The following is an 8,646-nucleotide window of genomic DNA, read 5'->3' as shown; positions in this document are numbered from 1 at the left end:
GGGGAGAATATAAGGCCCCGAAAATATTTTCTAACGATTTAATATTTTAAAGTACGCCAACGGTATTTGGGAATAACATGTTAGAGTATTAAAGGAGACCCATGGGATAGAACCACATTCTTTCGAAATGAAAAGTATATGTTTAAGGTGTGTTGAAACATACTAGGAGTTTTGTGAATAGAAAGAATTTGTGTGAAACAACTAGGATACATTAAGTGGAAAGGATGTCTTAATTCGCACAAGATCCTATTTCAAACGTATTCTTCTGCCAAACTATAATGACTTATAAGGTGATCTACCTATCAAATTAAATCTCTTTGAGTCTAGTTTTTAATGCTTCAAACCGTTCGTCATTCGGACATTCCTACAAGATGTTATGATCAAATACCCAAAGGCTGGACTGTAGCTCGCGGGGCTGGTGTAAGACCAGGCTTTAGCCTGGCAAGGCCAGCCAAAAGCCAGGCTTAACCACGCTTTAGCCTGGTGAGTCCAGGGGTAATACCAGGCTTTAGCCTGGCGAGGCCAGGTCTGTAGCCCGGTCCAGAATTTCGAAGTATCCATTTTCATATGTATTAAACCTGACCCTATTCCTTTAAAACACCTACCTTGGACCATTTGAAACATATTTTCTGATATTTTGAGAGTCATAGAGAGAGAGTCCTAGAGGGAGAAGTGAATATTCATCAAAATTTCTCTTCAACTCTCACTTAAAACCTTGAAGATTATCAAGAGGGGCACCTAAGACTTCTTCCTAAGAGGTAAGATTATATATCCTAACCCTTAATTTCGAATTTTGTCTAGAATTAGGTAATTAGCAAGATAAAGTTTGGGCATGAGAGTTGTTTATTTTACATGCATGTGTTATCAAAGGGTGTAGGAAGATTGATGAGCTAAGAATGGTAAATATTGTGTTGGGGTATGATGGAATCCTCCATAAAAGGACCTTGAAACCTTGATGCACACCTAGTGTTTGGTAATATGCTCAAATGAGCTAAAGCCATGTTCATTTTCCTAATTATGGTTTACTTTTGTTATGTATCTAAATAGATTGAAGTTGCTAGAATTTTTGGAACGTCGTAGTAATTTAAGGAAAATCTCAGAACAAGGTATGTTGACTAAACTCTTCTCTTAGAATTGAATCCCACGGTATTCATGTAAAGTATGTAAGTCCTGAGTGATTCATTATGAAACTGGCTATTCCAAGTAAGATTGGGTTGAAAGATATATATTCAACAAGCATCCCAAATGCTTTATTCATGTTATGTTACCAATTGAGGATGTGCTAAAATATGGGTTGTGCATTAGTAATGTTTCGACTTTAAGTCAAGTTAAGATGAAGGCTAATATGCCAAATTTTGTGAAATATCTCTAGGTGCCTTAGACTCTAAATTGCTCACATGTGTACTACACATCTTGATTTGAATTGTATTTGTTGTTGATGATGATAATGATATTTGAAATTGATAAGGTAAGAATGAAATACTTAATATGGCCACTGTGACTTGAATAAAGAATCTAGTGAATGGCCAAAAGAGCCAAGAAAATATTGTTGTTATTATTGGTTGAAAATACTAGTGGAGATTTATACAATGTGGAAGATGATGAGATAAATACATCTGTACCTATGTTATTTTAGTGAATTATTCCCCTTATTTGGGATGAGATTGATGTGATAAAATTATTCCTCTTAATTGGGATAAGATTGACTGATATAAAAGGGTTGATGTCTTGAATAAGACAGCCTAGCCGATCGGGTCGTGATCGGGCACCATGTCATACCCATGGTGGTGATTGTGCTGGAAATTATGATTGAAATTGAGATTTTGGTTGATGTCTTCAAATAAGACAGCTATCATATTACATTATAAATTGAGGATGTGTTCCAAACTATGGATTGTATATCGACATGTTATAATTTCAAGTCGTGATTTATGTGAAAGTTATTATGCCAAGTTGTGTAGAAATTGTGATTGTGATACACCTCCACCCTCATATATTGGGGTGATGCGGCATGACCGCTTTGTGTGGGGATTATGGTATATATATATTGTGATTGTGATATACCTTCACCCGTATATATTGGGGTGAGGCGGCATGATCGCTTTGTGCGGGGATTAAATTATAGAGATTGTGATCGTGATACACCTCCACCTGCATGTATTGGGGTGAGGCGGCATGAACGCTTTGTGTGGAGATTATGGTATAGGGATTGCGATTGTGATACACCTCCACCCGCACATATTGGGTTGAGGCGGCATGACCGCTTTGTGTGGGGATTATGGTATAGAGATTGTGATTGTGATACACCTTCACCCGCATATATATTGGAGTGAGGCGGCCTGACCTGCTTTGTGTAGGTATTATGATATTATAGGACTGCACCTCCACCTGCATACATTGGGGTGAGGTGATACGACCGCTTTGTGTATGGTTTTGGTATTATTGTGGCACCACCACCCGCATACATTGGGGTGAGGCGGCATAACTGCTTTGTGTAGGCTCTTAGTACTGTGGTTATACATCCACCCGCATACATTGAGGTGAGGCGGCAGTGCCTCTTGATTAGAGTTGTGGTATTGTACGTACACCTCCACTTGCATACATCGGGTGAGGCGGCGGGGTCATTTTGTGTGAATATGGTTATATAAGATCTCATCTTAAATCCTATAAATTTTGTTAATAGCTTTTAATAAGTTTGCTATGGTTGAGACAGTTATCTATATTATTCTATTGCCGCACTGGTTCATCATAATTATCTTGTATTTCTAAATTCTTAATTGATGTTTAGTTTTAATACTAGTACTATTCGGCAGTACTAACGTCCCTTTTGCCGGGGGCGCTGCATCTTTAAATGGATGCAGGTGGTTCCACAGCAGGAGACATTGATCAGTGATAGCAGTGCACCTTCTTCCCAGCCGTCTTGGTGAGCCCCAATTCATCCCGGGGTCATGTATCTTTTGTACCTTGTGTATTCCGTTTGAGGTATAGCCGGGGCCTTGTTCCCGGCATTATTATTGTACTCTTCTTCATCCATAGAGGCTCCGTATACATAGTGTGGGTTGTGTATTGGTGTTGGAAAATACAAAATATGTTATGTTGTGGTTATATTACTTGTCCATTTAAGACATTAAAAATGATGAAGCTATTGGAAATGAATTGGTATTGTAGATAGTAACACGTTTTTGTCTAATTAATGAAAATATATATTATCTCCATTCATGGATGAGATTGGGTAGAATGAAATCTAACAAGCTTACTCGGTCGGGTTCACTCGGTTGAGCGCCTGTCGCGTTCCTCAGTTTTGGGGCGTGACAAACTTGGTATTAGAGCCTAAGGTTTTAAAATGTCCTAGGATGTCTCGGAGCCGTGTCTAGTAGAGTCCTTCTTATCGGTGTGTTGTCGACCTCATCTATAAGTTGGAGGCTACTTGGACATTTAGGAATAATACCCTTCTTTGATATTGTGAATCGTGCGATAAAACTGGTTGTGAAACTGTTCTTCATCCAACTTGTACGTTGAGGTTCAAGGTAAGTTTAAATGCTTTTTTGGTTTATTCCAAGTAATGTTGTCATGTGACATGACGAATGGGTAAAGGCCTGCATATTAAACAGATGGCACATGTATCATATTGAATGAATGGTATGACCATATGAGACAAGTATATAGTACCATGGGCATACTTTATATGAGGAGAGTGCTAGAAGTGATTACCCACCTCCAAAGATGCATTGACGTGATAAATCAGACCTAGCTTAACTAGTACATGTGGATAGTGTGGGAACCATGTATATGATTCTAAGATGTAAACATGTTACATAGGCACGTGATATATGAAAGTCATGGCCTGGAGAGTAATGATAAATGTGTAGGTCTCTCACGGGAGACAAGAAGTTATGAAAGGGGAGTTGATTGAACCCACAATGAGAAGACCCTAGCACTATGAATATAATAAAAAAAAATCTCAGGAATGTGCGAAGTGGTGTTACACTCCAAAAAGGATATTGACACGAGGGATTTGGATCCCAAGCCTATGTGGCTGAATAAGAGTAGAGAACGCATGGGGTTAATACCATGGTGACTTAAATCTCCCCAATAGCCAATCATATATAGGAGGACTAGAGATGTGAAACATGTCTCCCTTAAATTGATAAATTCAAGACTTGTGTCAAAATGTGAATCATTCACCGCAAGTGGGGGAGAAAGGGCCATAGAGAGGCCACTTAAATACAATGAAACAAGAGTAAGACCGTGAAGTTATGATGTTTGAATATTTTATTGAAGACATGTATAGTATAGAAAAGTGGTAAGGGGTAACGTGATTCTCTGAGAGGGTATGCAAATGATAAACCACTAGTACAATAATAATGTAGAAGGTTAGGAAATGTAAATTCTTTATACGTGGAAATATACATGACAAGGTCAACGATATTAGAAACTAAGAGTAAGGTTTGCAAAAGGGTTTTATACTTTTTAGAGAGTCAGGGACAATGGAACCTAAGGAAGTACTACAGATCAAATGTGATAGGCTTGCGAGTTCTTAGAATGAGTTAATCACGGATTTGCGACTTAGCTTAAGTTCCAAGTCTTTGAGAAAGACATAACGAGTGGGAGAGATAAATGTGATGTTATAATAACCCAAGAGTGCATCGGGATTTGATGGAGAGCCTCTTAAGAATCTTACAAGAAAGGAAGTGTTAAGTGATACACGGATGAACATAATTTCCCACGAATATCCCAACAAGTGTCGAGAGGCGAGCATGATGAATTCCCAACTAAGGGAAAAGACTACATAACATATGGAAGAATGCATGGTTATTCACTAACTAGGAAGAATGAGGCGAGAAGAATTGGAAAAGAATGAACAAGATGGTTATCGCAAAATAGTTCGTATCAGAATGATGGACTCGCCTAGAGCACAAGTGTTAATAGAAGATATACAGGATCAACTGTAATGCAGTCAACTTGAGAAACACTGAATATCAACTAAAAAATTTAGAGGGAGTTCATGTCTACGTATTACATTGGAAAGTGAGACTACTTGTGATGAAGTGGTAGTGTGATAAACTCAACAAACCATGCACAATGATACTACGAGTTCATGGGAGGCAAACATGTGTGTGGCACAATAAGGTTGTCAACTATTAATTAAGGGCAAAATAGGATGGGAGTGAATGCTCTAGTGACAAAGGAAATATAGTACCAACATATTGTCTAGACCAAAGAGGAAATGTTCGAAACAGATTAAGAGAGGATGAACACTTGTTACGAACCAAACATTTTTAACACGATAGCTCTTACGCTACAATACCAGGAAACACTATTGGTGACTACAATACTAGGAATAATGTGAGTTACTCATCGAGGATGGAATCAGGTGGACTAAGTCCTACACTTATAAGGAAAACAAGAAGGCGTCGTTGAAGAATTTAGGAGGATCTCAAGTTTTAGAAAAGGCCATGTTCGGGCCAATGATTTTGTTGAAGTGAATATATATATATATATATGAAGGGTGTTGATATGTGTTTTGGGAAGTATTTCATAGTAAAGAGGGATCGTGAGAATGTTCACGAGGGAAGTAAAGTGATTTCTTAAAATCCTATAAAACTTATAAGGAGAAAAAAGGGTGGTTAAGAAAGGTATGAGAACGATATTACTTCACATATTGAGGCAATGTCATGCAGGTTGATGTTATCAGGGTGTGCGCGCAAGCTAGAAGATGTTATTCATTTGAAACAGATGGTCCCATAAGAAAACTGACCTAGTAATGTCTTTTGTTGTGAAATTTGAAAAAAAAAGACAAGTTGCAAGTACTAATAAGATTGTAACTGTATCAGGAAAAATTTTGTAGAACTCAATTCCTATGAGGTCATATGAAAGAAAAATCTGATATAAATGTTCCACTAATGATGAAATATGGCAAGATGATCATTTATGCCTCTAGGCAACTCTATGCCTTATGTGTCGAATCAATGATGTCATGATTAACAATGTCAGCACTATTGGTAGTAACCTTCATGTCTCTTAGGATATAACCTCCTGAAATATTGTGCTTAGTACCTTGATTGATTTTGAATTATTTTAGCCAATTGTGAACCTCGTTGTTCAAAATTATAGAAACCAGTGGGGGTTGAAGGCTCAAACATGTCAAAGAGGCATCATCATCCAGTGATCAAATATAATGGATAGGAAGTTTTATGATCATATTCAAGCTAGCATATCTTAGAGTGATTATTGGAGGTCTCCAAAGGTTTAGTTTGGGTGTTTAGCGTAGGAATTTAGAGTTGAAGAAAGTGAACGGGCTATTCTAAAGATTTTCTCTATGAATATATTGGGTGAATTGTTAAGGAAGGTAAAGTATGTGTAGTCACATTAGGCCTTATGAAATCTTGAAGGAAATAGGCCAAACTAAGAGTATGATGTATGTAATATTGAGATTAATGTTGTTGATGTATATTGCTATGCTTTGTCGAGTTATGGAAGTGATGTTAGGGTGGTTTTTGTGTTACTCTGGCAGGTGGTTAGGCCCAAACACAGGGGAGACACTGCCGAAATTTCTGGAAAAAAAACAATTGGGGAGTTACTCAATTCGAGGACTTGAGGTATGTGAGAAAAGAGATAAATTATGTTAAGTGTTTGGGACGGACACTACTTCTCATTCGAGGACGAATGATCCTAAGCGGGGGAGAATATAAGGCCCCGAAAATATTTTCTAACGATTTAATATTTTAAAGTACGCCAACGGTATTTGGGAATAACATGTTAGAGTATTAAAGGAGACCCATGGGATAGAACCACATTCTTTCGAAATGAAAAGTATATGTTTAAGGTGTGTTGAAACATACTAGGAGTTTTGTGAATAGAAAGAATTCGTGTGAAACAACTAGGATACATTAAGTGGAAAGGATGTCTTAATTCGCACAAGATCCTATTTCAAACGTATTCTTCTGCCAAACTATAATGACTTATAAGGTGATCTACCTATCAAATTAAATCTCTTTGAGTCTAGTTTTTAATGCTTCAAACCGTTCGTCATTTCCAATTTATACAAACGAGGCCGGAACCTATCAAATCACGTCCGATTGACCTCAAATTTTGTACACAAGTCATAAATGACATAATGGAGGTATTCAAATTTTCAGAATCGGATTCCGATTCCGATATCAAAAGTCACACACCCGCCGTCAAACTTCTCAATAATTTGATTTTTTCCATTTCAAGCCAAATTCATCTACGAACTTTTCAATAATTTTTCGGACATGCTCCTAAATCCAAAAATCACCATACTGATCTATTGGAATCATCAAAACTCCATTTCGGAGTCGTTTACACATAAGTCGACATCCGATTACTATTTTAACTTAAGCTTTAAACCTTGGAACTAAATGTTCCAATTCATTCCAAAACCTCAACGGACCTGAACCAATTAACCCGGTAAGTATAAAATAAGTGTAAATAATAAATTAAGTAGTAAATGAGGAAACAGGGTGGTAATACTCAAAACGACCGGCCGAGTCATTACATTCTCCCCCACTTAAACATACGTTCGTCCTCGAACGTGCCAAGAGTTGTTTCCGAGCCATCACATCACTATTCTATCTATCATGCACATACTCGGGAGTGATCCCACACCACCCTATAATGTGTAGATTGTATAGGCCTGACAACACAACATAATTAAAAATCATTACTTCATCCTTAGCCCATAAACCTTGGAATTCAATTTCCAACATTCAGAATTTCTTTTCAAGACCTAAATCACACATCAACACGCTGTATGAGTCTGAACAAGCTGTATCAAGTCATAACCATAGCCCAGATATAATCACTTAACATACTACACAACTCGTATGCTCGCAACACCATTTTCGATCATATTAACTACTCCAAAGTAACCCAGTAATAGTATTAAACCCCATATCAAACAAAACCTCATTCTAAAACTTCTGCACACTGCTGATAATGAAAGAAACACTCGAAATCTCATAACATCTTATCAGATCGACAAGTCATGGAGCTCTCCCACCCCAACCAGAACAATAATCACTTTCTAAGCCGACTTTTAATATTATCCTCCCAATATACCGTAATCAAACCTGATAGTACCCATTCTAGGTCCAATGACCTTATTTTATTAAACACAACTATCCCATTGACATGCCATACCAATTCAACTCAATCCACAACTGCGCAACCTTGTACCCAAAATGGAAGATATCTCAAAGTAGAGAACCGTATTCTAAGTTCAACAAGCACCACCACAACTGTAATGCTATAAGCTCATTATATATAGTAGAACTAAGACACACAAAATTAATAATAGTAATCAGCTCTTCTAGAGCTCACATTAACATCACTCGCACGGATAACTCACGTGTTGTAGTATCAATATCTGAACCCGCATGGACAACTCACGTGCCAATAATATCATTATATGAATCCACACGGACAACTCACGTGCCAATCACATAATACACCTGGCATGGTCACATGCATCTAATCCAAGTATATCATACAAGAGCAATCAAATAAGTACACATGAACCATCGTAACTGATCACAACTCCAGCACTCACATGGCTATCACATCCTTCATGCACGATCATACCACTAGGAATATTTCCATAATTCCTCCATGCCACATATCAAT

The sequence above is a fragment of the Nicotiana tomentosiformis genome, chromosome 8, assembly GCF_000390325.3.
Source record: "Nicotiana tomentosiformis chromosome 8, ASM39032v3, whole genome shotgun sequence".
NCBI lineage: Eukaryota > Viridiplantae > Streptophyta > Magnoliopsida > Solanales > Solanaceae > Nicotiana > Nicotiana tomentosiformis.
This window is presented reverse-complemented; position numbering follows the sequence as displayed.